General features: G+C 45.2%; 1 protein-coding gene across 7 annotated transcripts in view; it reads right to left on the bottom strand.

Annotated features, from left to right (window-relative positions):
* Positions 1-22,514, bottom strand: part of FOXP1 (forkhead box P1) — a 695,723-nt gene that overhangs the window by 666,233 nt on the left and 6,976 nt on the right. The window lies entirely within an intron of this gene.

Here is a 22,514-nt window from a genome sequence, read left to right as displayed (position 1 = left end):
CCAATCAGAAGAACAAGATCAGAGACTCCAACACACCGAGCTCAGAGTCTAAACTGCCTGTACCCATTAGGAATTCTTAAAGTGCAGATCACTCTACAAAATGACTCTACAGACGCGAAAGCAACATCATGGGTTGCCTCACCCCGACCCCACCCCGCAACATGTATGGTTTTTTCATTGCTGTTCCAATTTAAATTTCTCAGTTTACCAATCAAAAGAGATCCATTTTCTTATCTCCATCCTGCAAACTCCATCTGGGATCCCCCAAACAAGCTGTGGTCTTCTGCCTCTCTCACATGCGGGAATTAGAAAAAGTCTGCATAGGAGCAGGGACCAGGTCAGGCCTTCTGATCCTGAACCAGGAGTCTCGATGACTGCAAGCACGCAGGACAAGTGAACAGGGAAGAGGTAATAAATGCCTTCCTCCACATGATTTATTTCCCCCAACCAGCCTGCTGATCTTGTGCTAATTACCTTGGGAAAGCCCAAGTTCCAGTCCTCAAAAAATCAGAAGCGAGGAGCATCGACTATCATTGCAATTATCCTACAATGTCCATGCATCACGAGATATTATTACCCTTCCAAGTTGTTGGCCTAGTGTCTCATGTGAACAGAGAACCAGATGGGAGTTTGGGGGGCTAAAATGGATACACCAATTATTTATAGATTTGGACTAAAAATCACGTGAACTGCCTTCTGTGGAGTTCCATCTTCTGAGAAAAGACTTGAAAAAGACATAGTTGTGGAAAGTCTCAGAATCCTTCAGAATAATCCTAAACATGACGTTGCAGGTAGGCAGTGGTGGAGAGAAGACTGAAGACTTCTGGAAGCCCCTCAATGAAGGAGAACATAGTTTAAGAGCTATCTTTTGGAAAACTCTAGAATGAGACCCGGTGGTTCAACTTTATATCCAGTTGGTTTTAGTAGCATCGCCCCTAGTCACTTTTACCTCCTGGAAAAACCTTTAAAATTCGACTTGACTGCTTGCGTAGCTGGGTTTCACCAGCTTCTGAGTAGAAGGAAATTGTTCCTAGCACCCACACATGACAGGCACTCAATCAACATTTACTAAAGGGATGAAAGTATAAAAACAGACTCTCTTTTGTTAATACTAAGTATATGACTATGTCTTATTTGGGGAAGTTTCCTTAAATTCTCAATTTTATTTTTTAACTTTGACATATATTTAAGCATTTTTTTTTTTTTCTTTTGAGGGAGGGAAGTGGAAGGGCAATATTTCTTGAAGGATTCCTTTGTGCTAGGTACCATACTAAATACTTTACCTACATTGCTTTATTTCAACCTTATAATGACCAACAATCTTTCGGACGTTACAACAGTGGAATTATAACCTGGCTGAGGTTAACCACCTTGTCTAGGTCACCCATCCAACTACTCTGGAGCCCAAGTCCTGACTGCTCCCAACACAGCCTGTTCTGCTCTGATTCAGAATTGAGAAATGCTGCCTTCTATTATTACTCATAAATCTGAAAATCATGATGGAGGAAATTTTTGGAGAATTGCTGAGGACATTAAGATTTTTTAGGGATGCTTCCATTTTCATAGCCAAAAAACCATTTAAGGGAATCAGCAAAAGCTTTTGCTTTTGTTTATTTTTTTAAATGTCTTTAATAGTCTCCTGAAAGACAGGAACAGGCAGCCTAGGCTCAGCTCTCAACTCTCTCCAGGCTCTCCTCTCCATTAGAAGACTATTTTGGTCCACAAACTAGTGAAAAAGCTTCAAGGAGAGAAATTTAGAAATGTACTTCTCTCTGGTGGTATCAATACTTGAGTTATGGTGTGCATCTAAATCACCTGTCTGTACTGATTTACCTTTTACTGATACCCACTGAAACATACAGAGCATCACTAAACACGGGGGAAATACCTTTGATTACCATTTCCTCTTGACTTGGGAAAAAGTCCTCCTGCGTCAGCAACGGAAGATTCTGCCAACTCTATCAAACTCGCATGGAACCAAAACAAACTTTTCTATTTTCCAGTCAACTGTCATTCTCAGGGGAAAAAGCACTCAGTTTCTCCCCTTAAAAGGGAACAACGGTACGTCAAGTCATCTCCCCGACCCCTGACGCCTAAGTGTTAACTGGTCCATGAATGACGATCTTGAGCAATGATCTAATTCTGGGCCCTCTTCTCCATGTGGCTGGAATAATGTCAGTTGCAAGAAATATACTTCATAAAAATTACAAGAAAGCAAAAAACAACATCACAAGAAAGCTTTCAATGAGGTCTCAAAACTCACTTTGCGTGGGGGACATTTCCAAGTCAATCACCTAAAATTAAAGAAACCCCTTTAATTTTACTTTAATGACACTCGCAAAGTCGCAAACGTGGAAACCTACCTTTCCACTTGGTTTTAAATCCCTTCGTTCCACAATTAATTTTCCAAATCTCACAGCATGGAATGTCGTGGGATTGTGTGTGTGTGTGTGTGTGTGTGTGTGTGTGTGTGTGTGTGTGTGCGTTCCCTGCGTATTCTTTGTACTTCCACCAAACGCTACCTTAGATCATCCTCGACAAGAGAGTAAAGGTTATCATTAGCATGTTGAATAATGGATGGCGTCCATTGTATTTTCTTGTTTAGGACAATAAATCATCCTGAAAACTTTTATTATGTTCTCTATAAAATACAAGCGCATCAGCAGTTGTTATGTTTGCCTCTCCTGAGCTGGTTTGGCAGGGCGCCTTAGGCTGCAAAGAACAGCCAGGGGTTGCCAAGCAAGGGCTGACTTGATTCTGTGCCCATTCCTCCAGGGGATGTAAACATCCTGCCCTGGAATACTTCACCAACCTGTAGCGAGCAAACTCCCGTGCACAGTGGTGCACCTGGGAGAGCTGGAAACCACTGAGTCACAGCACCGACCAGGCCCTGCTGGGTAACGGAGAGATCAAAGGTGGAAGCCACATCTACCGACCCCAGCCAGCCCCAAACAGGAGGACAGCACTGGATTCCACGGAGAACCGGGCAGGAATCGAGTGCAGACAAAGGGCAAGGGACACTAAGATTTACTGAGTACCCACCAACCACACGCCGGAGACTGTAACAGACACTTTCACGTGCCTTATTTCATGTCCTATCGAGGAAGGCCGCTCAGTGGGTAAGCCCATGGGAGCCAGAGTGACACTCCCCAGCCCACCACTCACTGGCTGTGTTGTCTTGGACAACTTGCCTCATCTAATCCTCAGGATTCTCATGGGCAAAGTGGGGACGGACCAGTTAGATACTGACATCCTTTCATACCAGACCATCCAGAGCAGTGCCTTCAAGCCCCAGAGCCCAAACCCTCCCACTGTCCTGGCTGCACCAGCCCCCCCACAGGGAACCTCCCCATCCACTGTGGGCCACCCTGCAATCCAGGAACTAAAGAGACATGCAGGCACAGCAGAGCCACTAGGGCCTCTCCAGTGATACAGGCTGGTTTGCTCTCATTGGTGGGTATCCGTGCCCATCAGCCATTAGATAGCTTTCCAGGGCTGTCCTAGGGAAAAGGGTGGAGTCTAGAGAACCTATCACATGACAAGCCACGCATCAACGATAACGACAGCTGTGCCTATTATACCGATGCAGAAAGCCAGGCTAAACAAGGTTCAGTAACATGGGGAAAACCAAGGAACCGGGATACGCATCTAGGTGACTTGAACTCTCAGCTCCACATCTGTTGACCACGATGTATCAACTGAAGAATCCTAAGAGCCCCTTTAAAGATGGTATAAAAGAGCTTCCCTCCTAGAGAAAGCCATTGCTTCAGCTAGATTTCAAATGTCCATGCTCACTTTGAATGTCATCCTTGAGGATTTGATAAAAGGGAAGCCTGAATCCAGTTGTAATGACAATGTTTTAATTATATTATCAGACTTCTTACATGGAAACTGCTTTTCTCCAGCCTGAATGGAACAGACTGATCTCAGCTGGGGAACCGAGTGTAACAAGCACACAGCTAGCCTTTTCAACCACAAGTGATGCGATGCTACTCTTATGTTTGGGTACTCTGAGTGACTGCTGAGTTGTTCTTCTGTGCTTCTCTGCGTTTTTGAGGATGGAGGGAGAAAATGCATTAAAAAGATTAAAATACCTAATTTTATACTGTCAATGAAGTGATTTTTTAAAAATTCTTATTGAGATAGAATACTGTCAGGATACATGAAAAACAATTAACGGCTCACCAACTGCACATGTGATTCACATAGAGTCATCACAGCGTAAATCTATACCCTGCTCTCAAGATACAGGCTTCTGATTCTACATCCTGCTTATCTATCAGCTGTTATCACTTGAGTATGAAATAGTCACCTGGGGACAGGAGGGTGCTTCCACAGGAATAGTACTTAAGGCAGTGAAGTTTTGTTACGAGAAAGGAGGAGAGATAGGAACATTACTGGGGGGTGGGGGGAGGCCAGAGTGGAGATTATTCCAGAAGTCATGGAAAACTTTGCTGCTCAACACGTGATTCATGGACCAACAGCATGGACATCACCTGGGAGCCCGTCAGAATCTGAGTCCCACCCCCGGTTCACGGATCAGAATCACTGTTCTGATCAGATGCCCAGACACTTCGAGAAGCCCTGCTCTAGGGGGTCCAGTCTCTGCTCACACTGGGTGGAGAGGAGTGGGTACAGGAGTGGCGTGGAGCGGGGAATGGAGCTGTAAGAGGTGGGAAAGTACCCAAGTGTTTGCCTACGAGGTTATCTTGTCTGCATCAACTGGAGGGGAAAAACCTCTGCTGTGGGAGGCTGAGCAGGCCGTCACTGTGGCTGCACACAGCATGGTGACCCTCTGCGTATCAAGAGAAGAGGAACGCTGTGCAGGAGCGTGGACTTGTGCAGAGCCTAAGCACGACCAGGTGTTTGAGTGGGAAAGCCAGTCTCCAAGATCAAAGCCACGTCGACTGTAAAGAGAACATCGTGCCCACCAAACCCAGGCCCTCCGAATGGAGAGAGGGCGACATCTGAACAGACCAGATGGCAGCAGCCAAGGGCTCTGGAGAGCCCAGAATAAGCTTGCCACAACAGCTCGGTGGCATCAAAACCTCATTATCTGCCAGGCTTACCACTAAAGACAAACACAGGCTCTACAGGCAGGTGGGGAGAAGCCCCAGCGACCCGTGTGGTCAATGGGCAGGAATTAATTACAGGGAAGACGCTGAAGCCCCCAAAAGTAAAGTTCTCTTTTGCGGATGACAAGGGAATGTAGTTTTTGAAAAAAGCTGGGTGAGCACTTGGCACTAACCAGTCTGGGGTCACACAAAGCGCCGTCCCTGTGGGCCTTTGAGATGGGCAGGCAAGTTATTTTTGTACAGAAGCCTGGGTAGTTCTGGCTCAGAAGCTTCCACCCCTTCGTGCCGGGACTTTAGATCCAGTGCCACGACCCTGTCACTCCACCAGCGACCCAGCGGCCTCTCAGGGACGCGGGCATTTCACCAACTTGTGAATTTTCCACAAGCATAAGTCGGTCTCCTCTTCACTGCCCCCAGGGAGATTTCCTTAAATACATTTAAATAGAATAATTATTATTGTTATTTTACTTTCTTCTTCTGGATGGCAACTCTCCTACATGCCGCTCAAAGAACTATTCTGAAACGATCCAGTTACTCTTTGCAAAATTCCTGAGAAGAAGGTGGGTGGTAGTTTTTCTACATTTCTGGAGGAGAGGGGTGACATGGAGGGAGGCTGAAGGGGCGGGGGTAAGGGGGACGGGGCAGAAATGGAAGCCAGGCTCCCGAACCCCATTCTCCGGGACAGCGCTCTCAAGTTCAACGTTGTCAAAGTCACCACTGCCTAGACCAGGGCCCTAAGCACCCAGCTTGTATTCAGATCCTGGTGCCAGCCCCCCGTAAGACACGTGGAAGTGTCTTTGTGCAAGTGAATGAGCCTCCTTGGGCCTCAGCATCCCTGTCTGTCTGCTGCCTCGCTGACATACCGTCTGCTGGGGGCAGGGCTCTAAGCTGGGACCCTCTTGCTGTACTGGGTAGTACAGCCTCTGGCATCTACCCCCGCAGTGGGCTCTCCTCATGTTTTACACGTTGCAGTGTCAATGGTATTTTGGGGGGCCATGGAATGGAGCAGAGGCTCTGAGATCGGCTTTGGGGATTAACAGCCTGGCTCAGCTCTTGACTCCAATTCTTCCTAAGTCTCAGGACCTGGGCAGGTCACTTAATCGCACTGAAGCTCTGTTTCGTCGTCTATAAAATGGGGATGGGGATGAGTCAATGAGATAGTGCAGACAAAGGGCCGGGCACTAGCAGGTGCTCAGTATGGGTTATACAGAGACGGGGTTGAGAGGAGGAGCCTGCTGGGGGACCGCCTGCATCTGCATCCTGGCTTACCACCTCGAGCCAACTGACCTCAGGCAGGCAGGTCCCCTGACCTCACCATATACGGAAGGTTCCTGTGAGGTCCCACCAATTCACAGACGTAACTGACAACAGGTTTGGGCACAGAGCTCGAGAAATGTTATTAATCATATGTGATTACTGTTTAATTTCTTTAATTTTATCTGGGGAGCCGTGAAGACTGGCCTCCCCCCCCCAAAGAAAGAAGAGATGACTCCACAATTTGAGGGCGACGTGGAGGGGAGAACAGCTCAGTGTCAGGCCACTTCCCCCCAGGAACTGGAGTAAGAGTCTCTCAGCTGTACAGCGCTCCCTCTGGAATCAGAGGGACCGCGGGCTGCCACTCACCGGCAAAGTGATGCTAGGCAAGTCTTTCCAGCTTCCTCTCAGTCAACTCATCACCAAAATAATGGTAATACGCTAACCACCTTGATTTGTTACAAAGGTGACCTGAGCTAACGTACACAGACGCCCTTTGTCAACTTTTACATGCTACATACATTTCAACAGTTATGAATTCAAAACACATACTTTCAAAGCACACGCGGGTCTGAACTGTCATTTGAACAAGGGGAAACTAAACACTTCTCTATGCGTGCTTTTATTTTTCACTGCTCTGAATAAAAAAAAAAAAGTTTTCTTTATAGCTCCTGTCTCAGGTAGGAGAAGAATGAAGACACTTTAATTTCCGCTGGTGCCAGCGCCCTGGATTTGGGCTTCACCCCCAGCTGCTCTCAAACCAAACCAAAACCAAACAAACAGTAGGTCCACCCACCCGGGAGACTCAAAGTAACTCTGGGTTTCTCTTTGCCGAGTTTCCTGTGGGTACTTCAAAGCCTGGAGACTTTGCAGATGTCTTGGTGGTGATTTCCCTTTAGCAAACACATGGGAAATACTCCAGTAAGAGAGAGACCAACTCCACGAGAGGAAATTTGGCGGCAGAAAGAGAGGGAAGCAGGCGTGCAAGCCGAGCTGACGAGCACAGTTGCCCAGATTCGTTTCTAAGACATACGGCATGCATTTGCAGCTGGGGTCTAATCCTTTCGCTCACCTCCAGCATTTACAGCAAGGAAGTATTTCTAGCCTGTGAAGAGTCAAAACCCAACCTGACTAGAAAGAATTATATTCCCTACCTCACCTTTGGCAAGACCGTCCCTGAAAACTGCCACCGCCATGGGAAGAACAGTGGGCTCTTCTACTTGAGAAGGGGGAGGGGGCAGCCGGCAGAGGGTGGGTCCTACCAACCATCGTGTTATTTCCAAATTTCTGTTTCTTTGACATTTTTGATTCTCCTACCAAAGCCAAATTCCCTTAACATAGAGTCAGAGACATTTTTACTTTGAGCAGCTCTAACGCTTTAGCACAGAGAGTAAATCTTGACTTTCAGGAAGGTTCTTTGGTGGATGAAAATCTGCTTTTTGAATCAGACAGCAGCTCATCCTTTGAAAACAAGAATTTATTACAAAATAACCTGGCCTATAAAACTAGACATGGACTGTTAAGAGTCTGTGCAGGCAGGGCCCTGGGGTTTGTTCCAACGGTGGGATGGTACGGGGCTGAGGGCACTCACTCCACATCCAGCTCACTCTCCTTGGGCATCTACGGGAGCCCGTGCAAGGCAAGCGGCCTAGACCTGGGGTGATGACCACAGCTACAGGTCAGCACGAAACCCCCTCATCCACCGGGCAGCAAACTCTCAGGACCAACCAGGTCTTCACCTGGGAGATGCCCCATCGGCTGGCCTAGGGCTCACCCCTGGTTGTTTTACATTCCAAAGATCCTTTGAACACCTGCTATGAGCCAGTTCTGTCACCCAGTATCAATATCCCCTTGTCTGCGGACCACCACCATGACTTCACTCCTGCATTAGGGATGGGTATGTGACTTAAGACTGCCCTGTCACCCCATGGCTGTGCCCTGTCCACAGTCACTGGCTCAGGAATAAGAATGGGAACTAGTTAGAGTCAATGGTACACAACCTTGGAACTTACTAGGACTCCGGAGAGAGAAGGAGAGAAAAAAAATCTGTATTTTTGCACTTAAAACTGGGGGGATATAGGTTTAGACCGGGAAGATGAAGACAAAAGAAAACTAAGAACCAAGACAACAGGTCTCCGGACCAGACTCTGCCTAAAGCCATTCCTCCACAACTTGTCAGCTGTGTCATTCATAATTTTTTTTTTCTTTAGGACAGTCTCGGTTGGTTTTTCTGTCACTTGGAATGCAGTAGCCCTAATGCAATGGTGATTATGGTGACCCCCTCTCATTGTACCCTAATGTCTTAAACTACTGAAGTTAATTTGGTGTTTTGCTTAATTTTTACTTTTTTTTTTTTTGCGGTACGCGGGCCTCTCACTGCTGTGGCCTCTCCCGTTGCGGAGCACAGGCTCCGGACACGCAGGCTCAGCGGCCATGGCTCACGGGCCCAGCCGCTCTGTGGCATGTGGGATCTTCCCGGACCGGGGCACGAACCCGTGTCCCCTGCATCTGCAGGCGGACTCTCAACCACTGCGCCACCAGGGAAGCCCCCTAATTCTTACTTTTAAAACATGTATTTTCCTCAGTGAAAACTTCAGGCTTGGAATAGACAGAATTCAGAAAATAAAGGCAGAATAGAGAACAGGGATGTGTGATTTAAACAACTACAAAATTATAGTCACCTAGAGAAAAGGAAACTGTATGTGGAATATGGGGAGTGAGGTCCAGATCCTGCTCTGAGGCTCACTAGCTCTGTGACCTTGGACAAGGGACCTTTCTGCTCTAAGTTCCAGCACCCTCAGCTGAAAGAAGGGAGTGTCACTAGATGGGACCCTGATTCAGGTCAGCGACTGCTCCTGAATCATCAAAGGATGACCAGCATGGACTTAGGAAGCCCATTCATATCCAAAGGTAAATGGCAGTTTATCTTCCTTCCAACAAGGTCCACACCTGTGTCTGGCAGGTGCAGCTGAGAAAGGCTCCTCATTGTGCTTGAGCTCACAGAGGTGGGATTATGTAACTGACAACACTGGAGGACCTAACGTACTGGATCTTGGAAATCTGCAATGGCAACCCTGGCAGAGGGTCTCCAACCTGCCTGAGTCCTCCTGGGTGCAGGAGACCACACCTTACCACCTAACCGACGGAGAGAGAGGACTTTCCTGGGCTCACCTTCCACCACGGTGGAATCTCTCTAGAACGAACCCTCACCACGAGTTTCCAAGGCACAGCTGGTCTTTGTTGTCTCTTGATGACTCCCTCTAGCTAATTGGGAGGAGTCTCGCAAGGATCTCAAGAAAACCACACTGGTTAGTTTATCAAGGTTGACGCCGGCGGGTTACACGTGGGTAGTGAATTTGAAACCATCAGATGAGCTGAGTGCTTTGTTTACCTGTTCGGCTAAAAATTAACCTTAGAATTTCTACAGCTTTTAAAAATAGATACTTTTGGGCTTCCCTGGTGGCGCAGGGGTTGAGTAAAAAAAAAAAAAAAAAAAAAAAAAGATACTTTTGATCTATTTTGAACTTCATTCAATGAAGAAAGTATCTCTAAGAACTGGAGATAAAGAAGCCAGTCACTGTAACAGACTCTGAACGCAAATTGCTTTCAAAACCTGTGTCCTGTCCCAGGTAAACACATTTTGTCCTCCAACAGCTCAATCTAGGAACTCATTAGGTGTTTCTGTCTGCCAGACAAGATTTAAAATTTAGTAAAAAAGTGAAATATACAAAATGAAAGGGATATGTGAAATGGCTACTGAGCTTTGTTAGAACAAGGGTATATTATAACCAGGAGTCACTGATGCCTTTCCACAGGCAGAAGGCATCTTCTCCGCTCCCAAGGCACAAAGACACACACAAACACGCAGTCCTGGCAAAGTCCTCACACCACTGCAGCCTCTGCCATCTCATCTGAATGACATTCCAGGGCTGCTCTGTCTGGGGGCTCCATGTCGGCAAAGAGACGTTACAACCCACTGAGGCAAACCAAACAAGAAGACCAAAGTGACTCCCATTTTCATCCTCTTAGAATCTGACACACCCTCCAACTCTAACCAACCGTCCAGCAGAACGTCCATTTACAGCGCACAACTCATGTCATGGGGACTAGAATTCAGCAACATAAACAGAAGAGGCACAAGCCATTCTTAAAGACGAGACACAACACTGACAAGAAAAAGAATTAAAGACCACAAACCTCCACTGAAGTTTCTGCAGGGCCCAGAATTTCTGCCTCTTGCTGGCAAGATGACGCGTATTTGCCGATCAGTGGGAGTGACGACTTAAATTTCTAATTTGGGGGGCGTTCTAAACCCTTGAAAGTGCAAGGGGGGCTCTCGCAGGTTCTCTCTGCCTTCAAACCTCCCCTCCGGGAACAGAGTTAAGAGGTGGAGCTAGGCTTCCTTTAAAGATGTTCTTAAACACGGGGAAGAGACAGGTGTTACTAATAAATTACTTTCTTGTACCACCTGAGGTAAGGCGGTGCCTCTTCACCAGGCTCACCGCATTCCTTTGGTCCCTCCTTTTTCCTACTCAGTATCCCTTACTTTCTTTACATCTCTGCATTCTCCCCTCACCCCAACCCTGGCCTGAAGCAGCCCAATTTTCTTGCATATCTTCAAATATTCATAAACACTGTTACTTCCTACTAATCATTTAGGAATAAAAAAGGTGATGGGGAGGCGGCCAGCTACTATTATTATTGTTCATGTTTGCTTAAATGAGCATGTACTACTTTTATCCTAAGAACACGAATTTTCATAAAAATAAAGGGTTTCTGGACTCTACTTTAGAATGTGATTTTAAAACAATTAGCCAAATACCTAAAAACCAAAACAAAATAAAACCCCCAAACAAAACAAAAAACCCAGGCCTATCTTGACCAAAACACGGCAGTACCATGAGGCATTAACAGCAAAACCTACACAAGAACAAGGCTTAACAGTTGGTAGTGGGCCTTCATGCATAATTTTCTCATTTACTCTTCCCACCCAATGATGGAGGCGTTCATCCTTCCTGTTACCCAGGTGAGGTGGAGTGTGGCAAGGCCTGGGGACTCCTGACAAACGAACACGCACACCAGAATGAACCAAGGGCCACGGAGGGTTGGGGGGGGCGGTGTGTGCAGAGTAAAAGAGGCTCGAGTGTCTCCTAGATTCCGAGAGAGGAGGGCTCCGCTCAAGCTGGAAAGCTCAGAACTGGCTCGATGGGGGAGGGGGCCTGGGCTCACCCCCAGAGCACCAAACAGGGGTGAGCAGGGAGGGGTGGGGGTGGAGGGTTTGGCAGCTTGGAGCGTGCATGTCAGAGAGCAGGGCTGAGGACGGCTCCAGCTCACGGGGGGGGCGGCAGAACCCTCAGTATAGTTTGCCCGTTGCTGGAATCTAAACGACAGCTTTAAATTATTAAGGGTCCTGGAATGCCACAGACATTTTGAAACTTACCTGTCAGGGTCAGAAAGATACTTGGAGGAGGAATCTTCAAACCAAGTGTCAGCCGTGAGAGATGGACCCCTGTGACCCCACTTCCCTCCACCCACGTTTACCAGCCACCAGTCATCGGGTGGCGGGAGAGGCTCTGGGCAAGCGGACCTTACAAAATTACAGAAGCGGACTCCACAGTGTGTAGTCGTGCGTGTTTTTGCCTACATTATTAAAGGGGAAGGAAAAAACCTTCCGGAACTTCTTTCCAAAATTGGGATCTCAAGGTATGAACCATTCCTTTTGTGAAGGCGTATTGGGAAAAGCGTAAAGCTCGCCCAGGACAGTTAGGGGACCATATTTCATGCAACAGCAATTCTTCTCAGTTTAGAAGGCAGAGCAATCACAAGGATGCAAACTGTCCTTGGATGCCCCACAGAACCGGCAGATGACAAAGCTGCTAAGAGGGTTCTGCGTTGCAATCCTGTGCTCCCCGATTTAGCAGAAGGCTTCTCTCACTCTCTGCTTTGAGTGCGCTGTCGGCGCAGACCCACAGCAATGGCACTTTGAAGCCCATTCCTTCACCTTGTGCTAGGCCTGCCTTCACAGGTACATAAATCCCCTGCACTCGGGGAATTCCCTTTTTAGCCAGGTAGAAGTCAATTTCCTTATCCAAACTCAGGGCTATCTCTAACGCTTGCCAGATATCACAGAGCAATTTCTTTCTTTCTTTTTTTCTAACCTCATCTTCACAGCAGAAACATAAAAGGAGAGATCTATAAACATTTCAGATTCATAATATACTACTTCCTCTCAGTCCTTCTAAGCGGAAACTTCGCTCTTGAGTAAAGGTGAGCATCTACTAAGAAGTAATTTTCTCTGTCAGGAGGGCTCGCCATGCACTCAGTCGCAGCTGAAATGTGTTTTAATAAGGTCTTTCTCCTTTACAAGCCTGGCTTGCTTTCAGCCCCGTCCCACAGCCTCCAGCAGGAGGAAGATGCCTCTCAGATATCCTTTTGTTACTCTAATCAGAGCCAGAAGGGCTTTATTGACTTTCGGGCCTTGGGGAGTTGTAGTTCTTTTGTATCCATCTCGTACAAGAAATCAAGTTTGATTAATTTGTCATCAAGGAAAATGTGTGATCCGCTCAGAGCCAGGCCTTTGAAGTGGAAGGATGAACTTGGGCTTGCGAAAGCCCGGGTCAGCGGGCAAAACAGCAGTGGTGCCCAATCGAACACGTTCTTCTCCGCAGAGCTGCCTGTTCTCATTTAAAACACTTACACACACACACACACACACACACACACAGCCTTTCCCACGTAAACGTTCAGGGTTGGATTGCTCCCTGGCCAGGGTCTCCTTTTGTTTACTTTAATTTTGAAAATTGAGTCATCAGGGCTACAAAGCAAGACCCAGAGAACATTTAGCCATGCCACAAAGCGTGGGGCTGGAAGGATTTGACCTCCTGCCAATCTTAAAAGACCACTGAGAGTGGGAGAGCCGAGAGGGCTGAACTCGGTGTCAGCACGTGCTTCTGGAATGAATAATCGGAGGGGTCTCCAGCTGGGCCATGGGACAGATGCTCATTTATGATGCTCTGGTCTCGTTAACCTGCACTTAGTGGAGTTCCCAAACTGCTGAAAATGCATAAGGTAGCAGCCCCAAGATATTATTTAATCCTAGACTTAGTGTCATATTTCTTGTTCAGATGCTATATATGCTTTATAAGGAATTACAGGGCTTTTAAAAATGACAGAGTAAGCAATCTTTAGACATTCCACAGTGTAAGAATGCCCATATTTAACATGTTGGTGTACAGGCCGTTTTACGACGGTTACCCCTCAAGTAGAGACAGAAAGACACAGTGAATTACTGAGCAAAAGTCAGGGGCTCGCTTGGCTTTGAAAGATGTTTGAAAAGCATCAACAAATTATAAACAGCCTTTGTGGTTACTGAATTCATTGTCAAAACTATAACCAGAGAATTCTAAAACAACACTGAGATTAGTGAAAACACTCAGCTTTAGAAATCTAAGGATATTTTGATTAAAAAAAAAAAACCACCTCTGCTTAGGGTAACATGCAGACATTCCTTCATTCAAACCTGCATTGAGTCTGCAGTATGCGTAGGCATTTGGAACTCAGAGATGTTTAAGATCTACTTCCTGTCTTTCTTACCGTGCAGTAGTTCAGAAGTTCTATGGTATTTACCAATCCCCTGAATTGTAAGCTACACGAAGAAGGGATGATGTCTTGTTTATATGTGCCAGTGCCCGGCACATCTTAACTAGGATGCAATACTTACTTTAACTAAGATTCAATACATACTTGCTGAATGAGTCAGTATCCCATATAATCCTTATCTCAGCTATATTAATGCCTATCAACGTTCCTTTAAGGTACGCAGGATTCAAAGAATATGCCTATAACTCAGGGAAGTCTTGGGAGCCTGCTACAATCTTCGTCCAGTGTCATGTTTACGTGCCTGCAATCCATGTTGGACAACACGGGACTCATGCTTCAATACTAATTGCTCGGCCTGGAAATATTTTCAACAACCAAACTTCCTTTCTTTTTTTTTTTTTTTTGGGGGTACGCGAGCCTCTCACTGCTGTGGCCTCTCCCGTTGAGGAGCACAGGCTCCGGACGCGCAGGCTCAGCGGCCATGGCTCACGGGCCCAGCCGCTCCGCGGTACGTGGGATCTTCCCGGACCGGGGCACGAACCCGCGTCCCCTGCATCGGCAGGCGGACTCTCAACCACTGCGCCACCAGGGAAGCCCCCAAACTTCCTTCTTAATACATATTCCTGAGTAATGATGGCAGTCATGTCCTTAAGAAATAACTGGAAGGTTCATTCAGGTTTTAAACTGGTTCATGGCAAATGGACTCAGAAGCCAGGTATATAGAGCACAGGTGAAGCAGGTAGCTTTGTTTTCCCCAGTATTGTGTGATGAGGCGGAAAGACCAGTGAACAAGCAGTTAGGAGACCAGCGGGTTTGGCCAGTGTTGCCACCAACAACTTGCAGGACTTCAAACAGCTGAAGCTGGGCCAATTCCTCAAGAGGAAAGTGCCAAAGTTTCACTGGATCGGCTCTTTCTCTTTACCGGTCCTACTTCGTGGATACGGTCAACCAGTGGAAGTACCATTTACTAACGCTTTGCATGAGCAAAGTACTGAGCTGGGTGCCTAAGTATGCCGTTTGCCTTGAAGCAGCTCCACCTTCTTCCCTTCTAAAGATGAGGAAACCGGGGCTCAGAGAAGATGGGTGATTTGCTCAAGGCACAAGCTAACAGGATTTCCACGCAGTAACACAAATTTCAAACTAAGCTCCGTGCATTATGCCCAGTTTGCCTCCCTTCTGAAGGTTTACACGCAAGGCCAAGTCCGGCATCCCAGAGAGGTTCAACCCAGACAGGATCCCACAGTCTGCCACCAAAACCTCCCAACCTTTTACCAGGATGCCTAACCTTCTGGTCATGGAATCAAATTCCATGTTCTCTGCTCTTCTCCTTTGCAATCTCTGGTAGAAGCATTTGCAAACACAAATAGTTAAAGGTCACCAGTAAGAAGCAGAAGAGGGATTTTGCACAATCCATCTGTGCTGGGATAATCCAGAATTGGCCGTGAATGTGCTGAAGGGCCTACACTATACCAGTGATTCTTTCTCGCCTGCCATCCACAACAGTCAAATGTGTTATTCTTGTACATTCTTTGGAGAAAAGAGTGAGGCGCGTGCATCCACAGACTGGGCGCTCAGTCAGTGCCGCAGGGAAGCAAACTTCAAATACAAATTTTTTAATTCCCAGTTAAAACCTTGAGAAAATACGCAAGTGGGTGGTGCGGCCTAGTTATAAACTGGTTTCAAGTCAACTCTGCTCTGTGGAAATGATGCAAAAAAGCAGAAGAGAAAATGTCTTTTTTTTCCACATAAGGTATGGAACGAAGGAAAAATCACTGGTTTTAACAGCTGGAAGGTTTGGGGATCTGTCTGTAACTTTGCCACCAACTGTTTGTGCGACTTTAGACAAATTCTTTATATTCTCTGGGTCATTTTTTCATCTGTAAAAGGAAAAAAGGTGATCTAGGACAGCAATTTTTCCATCTTTTTCTTAAAGCTGTAGATCCTCTCCTTTAGAAGTAAGCTCTTATATGGAATCTCAAAATCCTTGTGCTTCGGAATCTTCAACTTCCATCAAAGCAGCATAGCATTGGGAGAATGGGCTGGAGCCATTACCTTGGATATAACTTGGCTCTGAGAAAGGCTGACTGTGTGACCTCGGACACGTTATTTCACCTCTCTGAACCTCAGTTTCCACACACAGAAAGTGGGGACAACAATGAGAGGATCTACCTCCTAGAGCTTTGGAGAGAAGTACATTAATTATTCCACGTGCTTAGAGGGCATGGAACTCCATACACATTAGCTATTACTGTTAATAATATAGCTATGACCAGAGCAGCAAACCCCAGCAGAAGCACATCAGAGCCTGTCCAACTGTTGACTTGGGGGGATAGCAATTGTTTATAGACGGTCACTCTGCACTTATCATTGAAAGGGCTCATAAATAATCTTTCTGACCTCAACTTTCATAAGTAGAGGAGCTTCTACATAGAAAGATAAAAGTAAGGTTTATCACTCGAGCGATAAAACCAAAAGGAAATGCAAGGAAGTGCTTACCGTTAAGTTAGGATAAAGGTTATTTTAATGGGGAAGGTGGGGCTGTGACCAGAAGGGGACTCATGAACGGGGCTCCTGGGGTAGTGGGCACAGCTCCTGGGGTAGCGGGCACCAGTCCTCGACCTGGGTGCTGTTCTAAGAATCTTCCCCGTATAACAATTCACTAAGCTACACGTTTGTTTTGGGTGGTTTTTCTATATCTTGGTTTTATTTTATAATAAAAAGGTCTTAAAAGTGTTGTTTCATAAAACAAAATCAATGAGCACGTAAATTACGCTTACCGGCTTCCAAAATGTTAACGTTTTGCCACGCAACGCACGTCAGTATGGATGTGCTATCGTTTTACTAGACTTTTAAAAATATATTTTACAATAGGAGCTTTGTTTGCAGTATCCAGAAGTATTTCTGTAGAACCAGCCACCTGGGGAACACTCTTTGAAAGCCAAGGGACTTGTGTTAAAATTTTATTTCTGAGTCCGTGATTTTTTTTTGTTAAAGATACACTCTGAAAATCGAAGTCTTGCCCTTCAGAACTTGACTATCTTCACGAAACACCAATTACGTTTGCCTTAAAAGGGGGAATTATTGCTTTAGTATTGAACCTTCATTTCCTCCATTCTCCAGTAAGTCACAAAACCCAAAACTTTCCTAGGACCAGAAACCTCCTCTAGGTCTGTGCTCTCTAGAATTCTATGTGCACCAAAAACAAATGATTTAAGTTTCCCCAGCGAAAGAGGAAATCAGGGAGTAAAAACTTGTCCACATCTTTGAGGCTGGGCGGAGCACACACACTAACCATACCATCTGTACAAACGGTACCAGAGTTCGGCGTGCTTATGACTGGAAAGGCTTATGATTTATGCTTGCTAGTTAAACATGCTTATGATTTAAACTTATTTTTTCTGGCAAGAAATACGCTAGTCAGCACCATGGCCGAGCCAGATGATGGGAAATAGATACATATTTCAATGATACACATTTTAAGGCTTGCTGAGCCTTGTAAATGCTACTGTTTTCTTTTTATAACAAAAGACCTAACTTCCTGTAGAATTCCAGAGAGTTTTAAAAAATACATTCATTAGTGAAAGCAGTTAAAAGTTCTGTAACAGCGGTTACTACACTAAAAGAGTCACCAGTTGGCCTCGAGAAAACTGAATTTGAGGTGGAGAGGCAGAGCCTATGCTTATAAAACCACCAAGAACACGTTCCAAAAGTGCACGGATCACCTCTAGGTGATAAAGTACACACTGAATACGTGGCTGCAGTCATCAGACTCAAATGGGTGGAGGAGATATTAGGAAATCTTAGAGCCTTCAGAGTGTTATGCCCTGCTCCTCATTTAATTAATTAATCTCATTTAATTCACTGTGTTAAAATTAATTGAGCATCATATACACAATCCTGAACTGCTTGCTTTTACAGGGAGAGATAGGAAGAGTCTGCAGATGAATGGGAGAAATAAGAGTGCTGGTATTTTGCTTGTTTTTAAAGGCATATGTTTAAAAGCAAGAGTAAATCGACTTTATGTGGCTACATAAGGGGCAACTGAATCTTACGGGCAAAGTGGGGGACAAAAGAGAAACAAGCATGATTGGCTTACTCTAAAATGAAACCATTCTTAGTAAAGGGTAAAGAAAAAGAATGAAAGTAAAATGTGTTTTCTAAGACACCAACGTGAGCCCTATCACCAAATACATTCAAGAAGGGAACAGAAGAGGGACTTCCCTGGTGGCGCAGAAGTTGAGAGTCCGCCTGCCGATGCGGGGGACACGGGTTCGTGCCCCGGTCCGGGAAAATCCCACATGCCACGGAGCGGCTGGACCCGTGAGCCATGGCCGCTGAGCCTGCGCTCCGCAAGGGGAGAGGCCACAACAGTGAGAGGCCCGCGTACCGAAAAAAAAAAAAAAAAAAGAAGGGAGTAGAAGAAACAGGAATAGCTGCTTCCTGCCGGAGGACGCATGGCAACCTACTAGGTGTCAGACACCATGCTAGGAGCTTCACACGCATCCAAACAGGTGGACAGAAAGTTTCAGTAGGTGCCGGAATAAACAGGGTTTGACAATCACCACACATATATATACCTGGAACCTTATTAAGATGAAGCAGTGTGGTTTATAACATTGCATGAATTTCTAAACCTGAGGGAGTAGAACGACATTTCTATACTATAGAACCCAGTTACAGCGTAAGAATCCATGGCAACAGATTAGGAAAGATCTCGACATAAAGCTCTACAGATTAATGAACACTTAAACAAACCCCACGAAGTTCTAACTTAAGAAAAGGAAGGAGCACCAATTCACAGCAATACAGTCCCAAATCAGAAAACGGCAAGAACTTTTGCATGAAAAGTCCAAACACGTGCACTAAACACATAAATCACTATGTTTTTTCAAGCAAGAAAAGTACAGTCTAGTCTTACCTGATGGCTGCCAAAGGCTGGAATAAAAATTACTGACTTAGAGAAGCAACTTTCACATGTATCTGAACATCAAACACAACACACGATATAAAATCAAAAATAACTGGAACAGAAAACTTTTCAGTCTGACCTTAAAAATACTGAGCAAATCACGAGATGAAGCCAGATCAAAAGGAAGGGCATTACACCAGCTTGCAGCCATATGTGAAAGGGCCCCCAATGCACAGGGCACAGATGGTATACCACGGGGAGGAGGGGCCACAGGCAGATCCAAAACATCAGGCACATAAACCTGTTTCAAGTTACACAGGTAACACGGTTCAAAAGAATGAATATCTGAATGCGAGTGACAAGATTTTACATTTGGGACAAAGGGTACTGGAGGTGCCAAGGTCAAGTGTGCCCACTAGTTTAAGCTCAGAAATCCTTTTGTGTAACAATCTCAATGAAACTGAAATCTCCGTGGGGGGGACATGCAAAGGGATGGTGACTTGTTATTACCCAATTACTGAGAAGGTAGTTAAGACTTTTTGAAAAACCATACAGTGGCTGTCAGCCATATTACCTGATTGAGGGCTGAGAAATTTTTCTTGGGGGGGCGGTGATTTAATGTATACTCACGAAGCTAATAGCTCTAATTGAAAATAGAAACACTGTAACTTAATTAAAATGCTTGAAGTCCTTTAATATTCGCCATTCATCACTTATGTAAACTGCTAAAATTAAAATTTTCACCTCCTAAACCTTCATCAAAAGTCGCTTCTTTGTTCGTAAAAAAAAAAAAAGTTCTATAGAGAACTCAGAAATGCTAATATTTACTTTGTTTGTTTCTCTCATGCAAAGTTGCCAGGTTAATAAATCTCAAACACTTGTTCCCAGAGAGAAGTTTCAGAAAAATTCTCTGACTTCAACCTAAGTTGAAACTGTCATAAAGAGATCGTGCGTTTCGTTAAGTGAGTTGATCGCTTTTCTCAGGCAGCAACCAAAACAAAGCCATTTAAGACAGGTTTCTTCAACCTTGAGATTTCCGAAGGACACAAGAGCATAGAATATCCAAAAGGCTGTTGTATTGGATATTCTAGTAAGGTACATTCAACACACACATATACAATGGGACTCTCAATTGTAGTAGCAACGACGAACAAAATAATACTGACTTCACAATGACTTTTGCTTATCATTCACGTGGTTTAGGGAATACTTTGATTTTTTTGGAGACTTCCACGTATCAAAGGATCCTTCCAATTTAGTAACAGCTTTGCTAAGCCACATCTAGGAGTGACAATTAATTTGAGTGGAAATTCACTCCCAGACTACTTTGATAGTCATTTGAACACCTTTGAGTTATTTTACATGCAATTTTATAGCTCTGTAACGTTCATTTAATCTCGTTCAATGATGCTGAACCCCAGATGCCACAAGACATTATGGAAAAGGAGTTACTGCACATATGGGGTACCTGCTTTTTCTGAACATTAATTTCTTTTCTCTTAACAGGCTGAAATGGTATCTAGAAAAGAGAAAAGCCACCATTCTGTATTAAAGGTTTTATATTATGGACTTCCGGAGGTGGGCTACCTATTACTGCTTGTGGTCCTAGCCATAAAGTTCTCATTTACGAACATCACCTTCTCAAGTCTAAGTAATGATGGCTTTCTCCAGCCTTCAGAAGGTTGTTGGTATTATACACACAAATCAGGTCACCTGAGAGAGCTTGCAGGGGGGTGGGGGGGTGGCGGTGGCTGTGAGGCTCTCCTCACTTGAAACATCAGGGGGTTGGATATAATCAGGGGTTTGCAAAGTGGGGGTCTGAAGACCATCCAACATTAGAACCCCTGGGGCGCTTGCTAAAAACGCAGGTATCTGAATCAGAAACTCTAGGTTCGGGGTCGAGAAAGGAAGCACCCCAGTAAATTCCTCTGCATGCTAAGGGATGAGAAGCCCTGGTAGATGATCTCAAAGGTCCCTTCCACTCTAAAATTCTGAGTCTGTGAGTTTTAGGAGTAGAGTTATATCAGCCAGATCTATAAGACAGTGACTCGGAGCCTGAATGGGTTAACCTAAATAAGAAGTGCTGTTAGATTTCGATGCATATGTAAAAGCAGAAAACAAAAACAGAACAGTATCATCAGATGCGTGAGGCATCTATTTGGGCTTTTGTCCTCATGGGAGATGGAGAGGAAGAGCCCACTCTAACTGCTGCGTAGGAGAAGAGACCCCAAGGGGGCTTTCACTGCACTTCCATTCCTATCCTTTTCTTCCTCACCTTCTGACCCCTCTCTGCTGTTGCAGCAGTTAGCTCTCCAGGCATTGACCATCGTGACTCACCAAACTCTTAAGTAACTTGTCATCGGTCTGAATATCCTCTTTTAAGAAATAAACTGTCTACAGGCAGTCCTCTACTTTCACTTGTAAGGAGCGCAACGTGACAGAAACATCAATCTAGGAAAGGTGAACAGCAGACTTACATTTTTAAAGGGGAGTTTCATATTTTAAAAGAATCAAACTCTAACTTAACTTCTCCCTTTGGGCGCAAGATTTGCCCATTTTGATGAAATATTTCTGGTATTTCCTATATGTTAGTTTATTTCATTCCTTCTCTTCCTAACCGCTTGTAGGCTCAATGAGAGCCTAAGATTTGAGATTTTTTTTTTAAAGCACATCCGGAGTGCTCTATCTTTGACACGTTTTTACTAGGTGTAGGAGAGCTAAACTTCTACTGGTAGTACCTCATCAGATTTTTATAAAACCACAAGAGCAACAGGCAGTGGAATCTTAAAATGATTATACAAACAGAGCTGGATACATGACGCTCCCGAGGCAGAACCGCTGGCAGGAAAGCAGCGCCACCATGTGATCGCTCCAAACGTTGTCAGCTTTGTGTAAATACAGAAGTTGGGATCCTCTCAGAGTTGGGCATCGTGTAGCAAAATGCCCACCTCCTGGGATAATAAGGTTATTTTCTAACACCACACTGTGACACTGCTTCGGTCACTGAGTGTGACAGGCAGAGAACGAGAGCTGCTTATAACAAGGGTATCTGATTATGTATCGGTGCATCAGTGGCCAGCTTGGATCAGATATTTAGTGCGTGATCAGGGTGACATGTTTTGGCATTAGGGGAACAGACTTGGAGTGTCCCCTGTTTAAGGAGGCCTGGACTGCGGTGTAGCCTGCAGACTTCAATGCCCAGCTCTATCACGCTGGCTAGTCCCCTGTCCTTTCACAAAGGACAATCTCTCTGTGGGCAGATTATACACTATGTCTAGCGGGCCCAATTATGTTCAAAATTTCTTTCAAGTACAAAGTCTTGTGACTATATGTATGATCTAGACATCGGCTAAATTCAAGAACGTGGAGAAGGTCCGAGTCAAGTTCAACTCAAAGTTTACCAGAATCGTGTTTTCCTTTCCATGTTTTTTCTCCATCAACTGTATCCCTCAATGTAACAGGCACGTTACAGTAAATGGACGTGTCCTCTGTAAACTACACCCTCACTTCAGAAATGCAGAAACGCTGTGGGTGGGAGGAATATTAAAACGGAGTGAGCTGGCATTCAGAAAGCGCTTACAAAAGAGAACCGAAATACAGACAAGTTACTTTCAATGAGTACCATCTGTCCTTATTTAATAGCAATGACAAAGACCAGAGAGCAAGCTCTCTGGCTT

The sequence above is a fragment of the Neophocaena asiaeorientalis genome, unplaced genomic scaffold (assembly GCF_003031525.2).
Source record: "Neophocaena asiaeorientalis asiaeorientalis breed wild unplaced genomic scaffold, Neophocaena_asiaeorientalis_V1.1 scaffold130, whole genome shotgun sequence".
NCBI classification, from domain to species: Eukaryota; Metazoa; Chordata; class Mammalia; order Artiodactyla; family Phocoenidae; genus Neophocaena; species Neophocaena asiaeorientalis.
The sequence above is the reverse complement of the archived record's forward strand: the minus strand, read 5'-3'. Positions and strand labels throughout refer to the sequence as shown.